The sequence below is a fragment of the Triticum urartu genome, chromosome 5, assembly GCF_003073215.2.
Source record: "Triticum urartu cultivar G1812 chromosome 5, Tu2.1, whole genome shotgun sequence".
NCBI lineage: Eukaryota > Viridiplantae > Streptophyta > Magnoliopsida > Poales > Poaceae > Triticum > Triticum urartu.
Genome location: NC_053026.1, coordinates 284,748,730 through 284,763,526, shown reverse-complemented (window position 1 = coordinate 284,763,526; position 14,797 = coordinate 284,748,730).

Sequence of the window (14,797 nt, the reverse complement as noted above, 5' to 3'; positions counted from 1 at the left end):
TATAAGGAATAGCAAAAGTAGGATCATGCTCATACAAGTCTTTTATGTGCTCAAAGCCAATAACATCCAATTCAAGTTGAGTAACAAGCATGCATATGTGGGAAAGAGCATTCGCCACAACATTTCCCTTACCTTTGATGTACTTGATGATATAAGGAAATGACTTTATGAATTCAGTCCACTTAGCATGACGCTTGTTCAACTTAGTTTGACCCTTAAGGTATTTAAGCGTTTCATGATCGGTATGAATGATAAAACATGAGGGCGAAGATAATGTTCTGATTCATGCAAAACTCGCACTAAAGCATGTAACTCTTTGTCATAGATGGGGTAATTGAGTTGCGCTCTAGAAAGTTTCTCACTAAAGTAATCTATGGGGCGCTTCTCTTGCGTTAACACACCTCCTATGCCATTACCACTAGCATCGCAATGAATCTCAAAGGGTTTGTCAAAGTTTGGTAAAGCAAGCACGAGAGCATGAGTAAGCAAATTCTTAAGCTCATTGAAGGCGGTATCTTGGGATGGTCCCCAAACAAAAGGCGTGTTTTTCTTGATCAAAGTATGCAAAGCTGAAGCAATGGTGCTAAAGTCCTTCACAAATCTACGGTAGAAACCGGCTAAACCAAGGAAGCAACGCACTTGATGCAAGTTGGTTGGTTGTGGCCAAGTTTTAATAGCATTGATCTTAGAGTCATCAACATGAACACCCTTAGAGGAAACAACAAAACCCAAGAAAGTGAGCTTATGAATGCCAAAAAGGCATTTTTCCATGTTAGCATAGAGACGCTCTTTTCGAGGAGTTTGCAAAACGGTTCGAACATGGGTGACATGATCTTTGAGAGATTTTCTATAAACAAGGATATCATCAAAGTAGACCACAACAAACTCACCAATGTAAGGGTGAAACACATAATTCATTAGACACATGAAAGTACCCGGTGCTTCCGATAAACCCATAGGCATGACTAACCACTCATACAAACCAAACTTTGTTTTGGAAGCGGTTTTCCATTCATCACCCTCTTGTATGTGGATTTGATAGTAACCACTTTTAAGATCAATTTTGGAAAAGATAGTGGCACCACTAAGTTCATCAAGCATATCATCAAGGCGTGGAATGGGATACCAATAGCGAACAGTGATAGCATTGATAGATCTACAATCGGAACACATGCGAAAGCTATCGTCTCTTTTTGGCACAAGAGTGACCAAAACGGCACAAGGAGTCAAACTTTCGTGCACATGTCCATGGTCTATGAGATGTTTTACTTGCCTTTGTATTTCTTTGGTTTCTTCAGGGTTGGCGCGGTAGGGAGCTTTGTTCGGAAGTGGTGCTCCGGGGATGAGGTCGATGCGGTGCTCGATGCCTCATAGTGGAGGTAGTTCGTCGGGGAAAACATATTGGAATTCCTGCAAAAGAGAAGACAACACTAAAGGTAGAGTGTGAGAGGTGTTAGCTTTTGGTGCGTAGTCCTTGCATAAAAGGATGTAGTGTATCACACTAGATGGGTTCTCATTGTCGGTGTTCTGGGAACGGGGGTCCCCAGACTTGCCTGCCTGCGGCCCGCGGCGTGGCTCCACCAGCGGCCCTATATGGCCCATCTTCACCAGCAAACACTCAAGACCCTCACGAGGGGCCAAGCCTCGCGAGGCGGACGACACAAGACCTCCTTGGGGGCAGCTTCCCCAGGTAGGCTCGCGAGGGACGGGGAGATCAAGGCAAGGGACACCTCGCGAGGTTTCTGTGATGCAAGCCATGACGACTGGAGCCAGGCGGGTGCCAACACGCGCAGTGTCATCATTTCCTCTTTGGTGCTAAAGAGGCAAGCGCAGGCGAGGAGTCCCGAGGCATCAGGCAAAGGTTTCTATACCGGTGCAACAAGGCCAAGACCAGCAGGACGGCAGGACGGAGGTCACCGTGGAACCCAAGATGGCATCACCACCAGAGCCTTTGGCAGGCGAAGACCACCTTTAGTCAGGATAACTTGTACTAGTTGTCTCCCTTCGAATTTGGCCATTGTGGGATCCCTTCCAGCTCAATTTTTGGGAAGAGGACCAAAGCCACTATAAATAGGAGTAGCCACCACAGTAGAAGGAGGACGAAACAGAAGAAAGGGAAATGAGTGAACCAAGCGAGATGATCCTCAACCACTCAAGCTCACCAAGCACAAGAACACCTCTCCTCATGAGGATGTTCTTCCCTTGTAACTGTTCATCCTCAGCACAAGAGGCAATCCACCACACCACACTGGAGTAGGGTATTACACCACCTCGGTGGCCCGAACCAGTATAAATCTTGTGTCCTCTTGTTCTTTGGGTTCGTCGAGCTAGGCCGTGAGATCATGACGTGCGCGAGCTAGAGAGGGGGAGAGATCTTCGTGCGCACCCGGGTGTTCGAACCTCAAGGGTTTTGCCGGAACCCGAAATACGACATTTGGCGCGCCAGGTAGGGGTGCGCTGAAGCTTTCCCCTTTGTCAGTCCGCGCTTCACCACTCCACCAAGTTCATGGCCGACGCTCGCCGGGCCCGCGCTGAGCGCTGGGCCGCTCTCACCACCCGCGTCGCACAGATAGCTCCTGTTGGCGGGCCTCCCCGTTGTTCTCTGCCACCCGCCGCTACTGGCCGGCGGCAAAAGAACAGCAAGCCTCCTCACTCCACCCCTCCGTGTGGCGAGACGACCGCACCGCCACCCCGTCGCTGACTCCGGCCGGCTCATCGTCTCACGCTCGCCGCGCACCCACGGACGCGCAGGCCACGCTGCTCATGGCACGCGAGCTCCTGCGTTACCGCCCGGTCGATGACCTCTACGAGGACTGGTTGGACCGCATCGCCGAGCTCGTCAGCGCTGCTGGGGGCTCTCCTGCACCATCCCTCTTGCTGCCTTGCCCACCCCGACTGCGGGCAATGTGGCTCACGGAGCGCCTCCGCCCCCTCTGCATCAAGACGGTGCCCTCACGCCGAGACGCGTGGCTCATGGAGCGCCTCCGCCCCCTCCGCGTCAAGACAGCGTCCTTGCTCCAAGATATGCGGTCCCGCGGCGTGATCCACCGCGCCGTGTGCCTGCGCACGAAGAAAGAAGCTGCCAAGAGGTCCCCCATCCGCAAGAAAATGCTCCACCGCTCCCAGCACCGCCACGTCAGGGTCCTTTGCCGCGGTAGGGCCATGCGCCACTTGCCATGGCGGTGTGGGGACAACAAGATCAAGCTCCGCCTCCACGACGGGCCCCAGTGGCCACAGCAGGCTGCCGCTGTCGGTGTCAAAACCGGTGGATCTCGGGTAGGGGGTCCTGAACTATGCGTCTAAGGTCGATGGTAATAGGAGACAGGGGACACGATGTTTACCAAGGTTCGGGCCCTCTCTATGGAGGTAATACCCTACGTACTGCTTGATTGATCTTGATGAATATGAGTATTACAAGAGTTGATCTACCACGATATCGTAATGGCTAAACCCTAGAAGTCTAGCATGTATGACTATGATAATGAATCTCTCTCCTCTGGACTAAGTCCTCCGATTTATATAGACACTATGAGGATCTATGGTTCCACAAGGTCGGTTACAAAGAAAGGAATCTACATATTTGGTCGCCAAGCTTGCCTTCCACGCCAAGGAGAGTCCCGTCCGGACACGTGTGCAGTCTTCGGTCTTCGTGTCCTTCACAGCCCATCAGTCCGGCCCATGGCTAACAGGCCGAACGCTCGAGGACCCCTTAGTCCAGGACTCCCTCAGTAGCCCCTGTACCTGGCTTCAATGACAAAGTATCTGACGCGTAGATCTGTCTTCGGCATTGCAAGGCGGGTTCCTCCTCCAAGATAGTGTTTGGACGTATTGAATGTGTCCGGACCTGTAACACACGCACCACACACAACCGCAGAGGGAATATAATTTTCCACGAGTCCAATCCGCTGGCAACTTTTTGTAATCTGACATCACGTTTGCCCGGTCATAATTTCGAACCGCTTTTCGTCTGCCGCTCCATGTTTCGAGACGCGGTTGCCATTGGCACGTCTTGTCAAAGCAGAGATCGTGTCCCCTTATTGCGGGATTTTCATCAATTCGGACGTGGGTAACCCAATCGTGCCTATTTACACAGTCCTTAGGAATAGGCGAGTTTTAAGGCGAGTGGGGAGGTGGTGTCTACTACACAACCTTCTTCTTGTAGACGTTGTTGGGCCTCCAAGTGCAGAGGTTTGTAGGACAGTAGCAAATTTCCCTCAAGTGGATGACCTAAGGTTTATCAATCCGTGGGAGGCGTAGGATGAAGATGGTCTCTCTCATGCAACCCTGCAACCAAATAACAAAGAGTCTCATGTGTCCCCAATGAAGGAAATATGCCCTAGAGGCAATAATAATGTTATTATTTTATTTCCTTATATCATGATAAATGTTTATTATTCATGCTAGAATTGTATTATCCGGAAACATAATACTTGTGTGAATACATAGACAAACTAAACGTCACTAGTATGCCTCTACTTGACTAGCTCATTAATCAAAGATGGTTATGTTTCCTAACCATAGACATGTGTTGTCATTTGATTAACGGGATCACATTATTAGGAGAATGATGTGATTGACATGACCCATTCCATTAGCTTAGCACCCGATCGTTTAGTATGTTGCTATTGCTTTCTTCATGACTTATACATGTTCCTATGACTATGAGATTATGCAACTCCCGTTTGTTGGAGGAACACTTTGTGTGCTACCAAACGTCACAATGTAACTGGGTGATTATAAAGGAGATCTACAGGTGTCTCCAAAGGTAAATGTTGGGTTGGCGTATTTCAAGATTAGGATTTGTCACTCTGATTGTCGGAGAGGTATCTCTGGGCCCTCTCAGTAATGCACATCACATAAGCCTTGCAAGCATTGCAACTAATGAGTTAGTTGCGAGATGATGTATTACAAAATGAGTAAAGAGACTTGCCGGCAACGAGATTGAACTAGGTATTGAGATACCAACGATCGAATCTCGGGCAAGTAACATACCGATGACAAAGGGAACAACGTATGTTGTTATGCGGTCTGACCAATAAAGATCTTCACAGAATATGTGGGAGCCAATATGAGCATCCAAATTCCGCTATTGGTTATTGACCGGAGACATGTCTCGGTCATGTCTACATTGTTCTCGAACCTGTAGGGTCCGCACGCTTAAGGTTTCGATGACAGTTATATTATGAGTTTATGAGTTTTGATGTACCGAAGTTAGTTCGGAGTCCCGGATGTGATCACGGACATGACGAGGAGTCTCGAAATGATCGATACATAAAGATTGATATATTGGACGGCTATATTCGGACACCGGAAGTGTTCCGGGTGATTTCGGAGAAAACCGGAGAGCCGGAGGGTTACCGGACCCCCCCGGGAGAAGTAATGGACCATATGGGCCTTAGTGGAGAGAGAGAAGGGCAGCCAGTGTGGGCCGCGCGCCTCCTCTCCCCTGGTCCGAATTGGACTAGGAGAGGGGGGCGGCGCCCCCCTTTCCTTCTCCCTCCCCACTTCCTTCCCCCTCCTAGTAGGAGTCCTACTCCTACTAGGAGGAGGACTCCTCCTTGGTGCGCCATAGGGCCGGCCGGCCTCCTCCCCTTGCTCCTTTATATACGGGGGCAGGGACACCCCTAGACACACAAGTTGATCCACGTGATCGTTTTCTTAGCCGTGTGCGGTGCCCCCTTCCACCATAATCCTCGATAATATTGTAGTGGTGCTTAGGCGAAGCCCTGCGACAGTTGAACATCAAGATCGTCACCACGCCGTCGTGCTGATGGAACTCTTCCCCGACACTTTGCTAGATCGGAGTCCGGGGATCGTCATCGAGCTGAACGTGTGCTAGAAATCGGAGGTACCGTACGTTCGGTACTTGGATTGGTCGGATCGGGAAGACGTACGACTACTTCCTCTACGTTGTGTCAACACTTCCGTTGCCAGTCTACGAGGGTACGTAGACAACACTCTCCCCTCTCGTTGCTATGAATCACCATGATCTTGCGTGTGCGTAGGAATTTTTTTGAAATTACTATGTTTCCCAGCAGTGGCATCCGAGCCTAGGTTTTATGTGTTGATGTTATATGCACGAGTAGAACACAAGTGAGTTGTGGGCGATATAAGTCATACTACTTACCAGCATGTCATACTTTGGTTCGGCGGTATTGTTGGACGAAGCGACCCGGACCGACATTACGCGTACTCTTACGCGAGACCAGTTCTCCCGATGTGCTTTGCACAAAGGTGGCTAGCGGGTGTCAGTTTCTCCAACTTTAGTTGAACCAAGTGTGGCTACGCCCGGTCCTTGCGAAGGTTAAAATAGCACCAACTTGACAAACTATCGTTGTGGTTTTGATGCGTAGGTAAGATTGGTTCTTGCTTAAGCCCGTAGCAGCCACGTAAAACTTGCAACAACAAAGTAGAGGACGTCTAACTTGTTTTTGCAGGGCATGTTGTGATGTGATATGGTCAAGACATGATGCTAAATTTTATTGTATGAGATGATCATGTTTTGTAACCGAGTTATCGGCAACTGGCAGGAGCCATATGGTTGTCGCTTTATTGTATGCAATGCAATTGCGCTGTAATGCTTTACTTTATCACTAAGCGGTAGCAATAGTCATGGAAGCATAAGTTTGGCGAGACGACAACGATGCTACGATGGTGATCAAGGTGTCGCGCCGGTGACGATGGTGATCATGACGGTGCTTCGAAGATGGAGATCACAAGCACAAGATGATGATGGCCATATCATATCACTTATATTGATTGCATGTGATGTTTATCTTTTATGCATCTTATCTTGCTTTGTTTGACGGTAGCATTTTAAGATGATCTCTCACTAATTATCAAGAAGTGTTCTCCCTGAGTATGCACCGTTGCGAAAGTTCTTCGTGCTGAGACACCACGTGTTGATCGGGTGTGATAGGCTCTACGTTCAAATACAACGGGTGCAAAACAGTTGCACACGCGGAATACTCAGGTTATACTTGATGAGCCAAGCATATACAGATATGGCCTCGGAACACGGAGACCGAAAGGTCGAGCGTGAATCATATAGTAGATATGATCAACATAGTGATGTTCACCAATGAAACTACTCCATCTCACGTGATGATCGGACATGGTTTAGTTGATTTGGATCACGTAATCACTTAGAGGATTAGAGGGATGTCTACCTAAGTGGGAGTTCTTTAGTAATATGATTAATTGAACCTAAATTTATCATGAACTTAGTACCTGATAGTATCTTGCTTGTTTATGTTTGGTTGTAGATAGATGGCCCGTGCTATTGTTCCGTTGAATTTTAATGCGTTCCTTGAGAAAGCAAAGTTGAAAGATGATGGTAGCAATTACACGGACTGGGTCCGTAACTTGAGGATTATCTTCATTGCTGCAAAGAAGAATTACGTCTTGGAAGCACCGCTGGGTGCCAGGCCTGCTGCTGGAGCAACACCAGATGTTATGAACGTCTGGCAGAGCAAAGCTGATGACTACTCGATAGTTCAGTGTGCCATGCTTTACGGCTTAGAATCGGGACTTCAACGACGTTCTGAACGTCATGGAGCATATGAGATGTTCCAGGAATTGAAGTTAATATTTCAAGCAAATGCCCGGATTGAGAGATATGAAGTCTCCAATAAGTTCTATAGCTGCAAGATGGAGGAGAACAGTTCTGTCAGTGAGCATATACTTAAAATGTCTGGGTATAATAATCACTTGATTCAATTGGGAGTTAATCTTCCAGATGATTGCGTCATTGACAGAATTCTCCAATCACTGCCACCTAGCTACAAGAGCTTCGTGATGAACTATAATATGCAAGGGATGAATAAGACTATTCCCGAGCTCTTCGCAATGCTGAAAGCTGCGGAGGTAGAAATCAAGAAGGAGCATCAAGTGTTGATGGTCAACAAGACCACTAGTTTCAAGAAAAAGGGCAAAGGGAAGAAGAAGGGGAACTTCAAAAAGAACAGCAAGCAAGTTGCTACTCAAGAGAAGAAACCCAAACCTGGACCTAAGCCTGAAACTGAGTGCTTCTACTGCAAGCAGACTGGTCACTGGAAGCGGAACTGCCCCAAGTATTTGGCGGATAAGAAGGATGGCAAGGTGAACAAAGGTATATGTGATATACATGTTATTGATGTGTACCTTACTAATGCTCGCAGTAGCACCTGGGTATTTGATACTGGTTCTGTTGCTAACATTTGCAACTCGAAACAGGGACTACGGATTAAGCGAAGATTGGCTAAGGACGAGGTGACGATGCGTGTGGGAAATGGTTCCAAAGTCGATGTGATCACGGTCGGCACGCTACCTCTACATCTACCTTTGGGATTAGTATTAGACCTAAATAATTGTTATTTGGTGCCAGCATTGAGCATGAACATTATATCTGGATCTTGTTTGATGCGAGACGGTTATTCATTTAAATCAGAGAATAATGGTTGTTCTATTTATATGAGTAATATCTTTTATGGTCATGCACCCTTAAAGAGTGGTCTATTCTTATTAAATCTCGATAGTAGTGACACACATATTCATAATGTTGAAGCCACAAGATGTAGAGTTGATAATGATAGTGCAACTTATTTGTGGCACTGCCGTTTGGGTCATATCGGTATAAAGAGCATAAAGAAATTCCATACTGATGGACTTTTGGAACCACTTGATTATGAATCACTTGGTACTTGCGAACCGTGCCTTATGGGTAAGGTGACAAAAACACTGTTCTCCGGTACTATGGAGAGAGCAACAGATTTGTTGGAAATCATACATATAGATGTATGTGGTCCGATGAATGTTGAGGCTCGTGGCGGATATCGTTATTTTCTCACCTTCACAGATGACTTAAGCAGATATGGCTATATCTACTTAATGAAACATAAGTCTGAAACGTTTGAAAAGTTCAAAGAATTTCAGAGTGAAGTTGAAAATCATCGTAACAAGAAAATAAAATTCCTACGATCTGATCGTGGAGGAGAATATCTGAGTTACGAGTTTGGTGTACATTTGAAACAATGCGGAATAGTTTCGCAACTCACGCCACCCAGAACACCACAGCATAATGGTGTGTCCGAACGTCGTAATCGTACTTTACTTGATATGGTGCGATCTATGATGTCTCTTACTAATTTACCGCTATCGTTTTGGGGTTATGCTGTAGAGACGGCCGCATTCACGTTAAATAGGGCACCATCAAAATCCGTTGAGACGACGCCTTATGAACTGTGGTTTGGCAAGAAACCAAAGTTGTCGTTTCTGAAAGTTTGGGGTTGCGATGCTTATGTGAAAAACCTTCAACCTGATAAGCTCGAACCCAAATCGGAGAAATGTGTCTTCATAGGATATCCAAAGGAAACTATTGGATACACCTTCTATCACAGATCCGAAGGCAAGACTTTTGTTGCTAAATTCGGAAACTTTCTAGAGAAGGAGTTTCTCTCGAATGAAGTGAGTGGGAGGAAAGTAGAACTTGATGAGGTAACTATACCTTCTCCCTTATTGGAAAGTAGTACATCACAGAAACCAGTTTCTATGACACCTACACCAATTAGTGAGGAAGCTAATGGTGATGATCATGAAACTTCAGAACAAGATACTACTAAACCTCGTAGATCAACCAGAGTAAGATCCACACCAGAGTGGTACGGTAATCCTGTTCTGGAAGTCATGCTACTAGATCATGATGAACCTATGAACTATGGAGAAGCGGTGAGCCCAGATTCCGCAAAATGGCTTGAAGCCATGAAATCTGAGATGGGATCCATGTATGAGAACAAAGTATGGACTTTGGTTGACTTTCCCAATGATCGGCAAGCAATTGAGAATAAATGGATCTTCAAGAAGAAGACTGACGCTGACGGTAATGTTACTGTCTACAAAGCTCGACTTGTCGCAAAAGGTTTTCGACAAGTTCAAGGGATTGACTACGATGAGACCTTCTCACCCGTAGCGATGCTTAAGTCTGTCCGAATCATGTTAGCAATTGCCGCATTTTATGATTACGAAATTTGGCAGATGGATGTCAAAACTGCATTCCTGAATGGATTTTTAGAAGAAGAGTTGTATATGATGCAGCTGAAAGGTTTTGTCGATCCAAAGGGAGCTAACAAAGTGTGCAAGCTCCAGCGATCCATTTATGGACTGGTGCAAGCCTCTCAGAGTTGGAATAAACACTTTGATAGTGTGATCAAAGCATTTGGTTTTGTACATACTTTTGGAGAAGCCTGTATTTACAAGAAAGTGAGTGGGAGCTCTATAGCATTTCTGATATTATATGTAGATGACATATTACTAATCGAAAATGATATAGAATTTCTGGATAGCATAAAGGGATACTTGAATAAGAGTTTTTCAATGAAAGACCTCGGTGAAGCTGCTTACATATTGGGCATTAAGATCTATAGAGACAGATCAAGACGCTTAATTGGACTTTCACAAAGCACATACCTTGACAAAGTTTTGAAAAAGTTCAAAATGGATCAAGCAAAGAAAGGATTCTTGCCTGTGTTACAAGGTGTGAAATTGAGTAAGACTCAATGCCCGACCAATGCAGAAGATAGAGAGAAAATGAAAGATGTTCCCTAGGCTTCAGCCATAGGCTCTATCATGTATGCAATGCTGTGTACCAGACCTGATGTGTGTCTTGCTATAAGTCTAGTAGGGAGGTACCAAAGTAATCCAGGAGTGGATCACTGGACAGCGGTCAAGAACATCCTGAAATACCTGAAAAGGACTAAGGATATGTTTCTCATATATGGAGGTGACAAAGAGCTCATCGTAAATGGTTACGTTGATGCAAGCTTTGACACTGATCCAGACGATTCTAAATCGCAAACCGGATACGTGTTTACATTAAACGGTGGAGCTGTCAGTTGGTGCAGTTCTAAACAAAGTGTTGTGGCGGGATCTACATGTGAAGCAGAGTACATAGCTGCTTCGGAAGCAGCAAACGAAGGAGTCTGGATGAAGGAGTTCATATCCGATCTAGGTGTCATACCTAGTGCATCGGGTCCAATGAAAATCTTTTGTGACAATACTGGTGCAATTTCCTTGGCAAAGGAATCCAGATTTCACAAGAGAACCAAGCACATCAAGAGACGCTTCAATTCCATCTGGGATCTAGTCCAGGTGGGAGACATAGAGATTTGCAAGATACATACGGATCTGAATGTTGCAGACCCATTGACTAAGCCTCTTCCACGAGCAAAACATGATCAGCACCAAAGCTCCATGGGTGTTAGAATCATTACTGTGTAATCTAGATTATTGACTCTAGTGCAAGTGGGAGACTGAAGGAAATATGCCCTAGAGGCAATAATAATGTTATTATTTTATTTCCTTATATCATGATAAATGTTTATTATTCATGCTAGAATTGTATTATCCGGAAACATAATACTTGTGTGAATACATAGACAAACTAAACGTCACTAGTATGCCTCTACTTGACTAGCTCGTTAATCAAAGATGGTTATGTTTCCTAACCATAGACATGTGTTGTCATTTGATTAACGGGATCACATTATTAGGAGAATGATGTGATTGACATGACCCATTCCATTAGCTTAGCACCCGATCGTTTAGTATGTTGCTATTGCTTTCTTCATGACTTATACATGTTCCTATGACTATGAGATTATGCAACTCCCATTTGCCGGAGGAACACTTTGTGTGCTACCAAACGTCACAACGTAACTGGGTGATTATAAAGGAGCTCTAAAGGTGTCTCCAAAGGTAAATGTTGGGTTGGCGTATTTCGAGATTAGGATTTGTCACTCTGATTGTCGGAGAGGTATCTCTAGGCCCTCTCGATAATGCACATCACATAAGCCTTGCAAGCATTTCAACTAATGAGTTAGTTGCGAGATGATGTATTACAAAACGAGTAAAGAGACTTGCCGGTAACAAGATTGAACTAGGTATTGAGATACCGACGATCGAATCTCGGGCAAGTAACATACCGATGACAAAGGGAACAACGTATGTTGTTATGCGGTCTGACCGATAAAGATCTTCATAGAATATGTGGGAGCCAATATGAGCATCTAGGTTCTGCTATTGGTTATTGACCGGAGACATGTCTCGGTCATGTCTACATTAATCCGTAGGGTCCGCATGCTTAAGGTTTCGATGACAGTTATATTATGAGTTTATGAGTTTTGATGTACCGAAGTTAGTTCGGAGTCCCGGATGTGATCACGGACATGACGAGGAGTCTCGAAATGGTCGAGACATAAAGATTGATATATTGGACGGCTATATTCGGACACCGGAAGTGTTCCGGGTGATTTCGGAGAAAACCGGAGAGCCGGAGGGTTATCGGAACCCCCGTGGGAGAAGTAATGGGCCATATGGGCCTTAGTGGAGAGAGAGAAGGGTAGCCAGGGTGGGCCGCATGCCTCCTCCCCCTGGTCTGAATTGGACTAGGAGAGGGGGGGCGGCGCCCCCCTTTCCTTCCCCCTCCCCACTTCCTTCCCCCTCCTAGTAGGAGTCCTACTCCTACTAGGAGGAGGACTCCTCCTTGGTGCGCCGTAGGGCCGGCCGGCCTCCTCCCCTTGCTGCTTTATATACGGGGGCAGGGGGCACCCCTAGACACACAAGTTGATCCACGTGATCGTTTTATTAGCCGTGTGCGGTGCCCCCTTCCACCATAATCCTCGATAATATTGTAGTGGTGCTTAGGCGAAGCCCTGCGACAGTTGAACATCAAGATCGTCACCACGCCGTCGTGCTGACGGAACTCTTCCCCGACACTTTGTTGGATCGGAGTCCGGGGATCGTCATCGAGCTGAACATGTGCTAGAACTCGGAGGTACCGTACATTCGGTACTTGGATCGGTCGGATCGGGAAGACATACGACTACTTCCTCTACGTTGTGTCAACACTTCCGTTGCCGGTCTACGAAGGTACGTAGACAAAACTCTCCCCTCTCGTTGCTATGCATCACCATGATCTTGCGTGTGCGTAGGAATTTTTTTGAAATTACTACATTCCCCAACACCCAACACACCCAATACAATGGTAAATTTGATAGGTGCACTAGTTCAGCGAAGAGATGGTGATACAAGTGGTATATGAATGGTAGATAAAGGTTTTTGTAATAAAATATAAAAACAGCAAGGTAACTAATGATAAAAGTGAGCGTAAACGGTATTGCAATGCTAGGAAACAAGGCCTAGGGTTCATACTTTCACTAGTGCAAGCCCTCTCAACAATAATAACATAATTGGATCATATAACTATCCCTCAACATGCAACAAAGAGTCACTCCAAAGTCACTAATAGCGGAGAACAAACGAAGAGATTATGGTAGGGTACGAAACCACCTCAAAGTTATTCTTTCCAATCAATCTGTTGGGCTATTCCTATAAGTGTCACAAACAGCCCTAGAGTTCGTACTAGAATAACATCTTAAGACACAAATCAACCAAAACCCTAATGTCACCTAGATACTCCAATGTCACCTCAAGTATCCATGGGTATGATTATACGATATGCGTCACACAATCTCAGATTCATCTACTCAACCAACACATAGAACCTCAAAGAGTGCCCCAAAGTTTCTACCGGAGAATCATGACGAAAGCGTGTGCCAACCACTATGCATAGGTTCATGGGCAGAACCCGCAAGTTGATCACCAAAACATACATCAAGTGAATCACGTGATATCCCATTGTCACCACACATACGCATGGCAAGACATACATCAAGTGTTCTCAAATCTTTGAAGACTCAATCTGATAGGATAACTTCAAAAGGGAAACTCAATCCATTACAAGAGAGTAGAGGGGGAGAAATATCATATGATCCAAATATAATAGCGAAGCTCGCGATACATCAAGATCATGCCACCTCAAGAACACAAGAGAGAGAGAGATCAAACACATAGCTACTGGTACATACCCTCAGCCCCGAGGGAGAACTACTTCCTCCTTGTCATGGCGAGCACCGGGATGATGAAGATGGCCACCGGAGAGGGATTCTATCGGCGTTCTGGGAATGGGGGTCCCCAGACCTACCTGCCTGCGGCCCATGGTGTGGCTGAGCCAGCAGGCCGTACGGCCCGTCTTCATCAACAAGGCATCCAGGACCCTCGCGAGGGGTCAAGCCTCGTGAGGCGGACGACGCAAGACCTCCTCTGGAGCGGCCTGGTCAGGCAAGCTCACGAGGATCGGAGATATCAAGGAGAGGCGAACCTCAGTAAGCTCTCGTGACATAAGCCATGACGATCGATACCATGCGGGTGCCAGGCGCGCGCTAGCGCGCGCAGCGTCCTTGTTTCCTCTTTGGTGCAAAGGAGGCAAGCGCAGCCGCGGAGTACCGAGGCCTCAAGCAAAGGTTGCCAATTTCGGTGCAAAGAAACCAAGACCAGGAGGACGACAAGGCAGAGGTCATCGTGGAGCCCAAGACGGCATCACCACCAGAGCCTTTCACAGGCGCATACCACTTTTGTCAGGATAGCTTGTACTAGTTGTCCCCCTTCGAATTAGCCCGCCATTGTTGGCTCCCTTCGCGCTCAATATTTGGGAAGAGGACCAGGGCCTCTATAAATAGGACTAGCCACCACAATAGGGGATCGAAAGGAGATCGAAGGGAATCGAATCCTCGCACCACAAGTTCATACGCACAAGAAGACCTCAACCTCAGGAGGCTGTTCTTCCCTTGTACTGCTCATCATCAGCCCGTGAGGCAATCCACCACCACCACACTGGAGTAGGGTATTACACCATAACGGTGGCCCGAACCAGTATAAACCCCGTGTCTTTTTGTGTTGTGAGTTCGTCGAGTTCGTCTGCAAG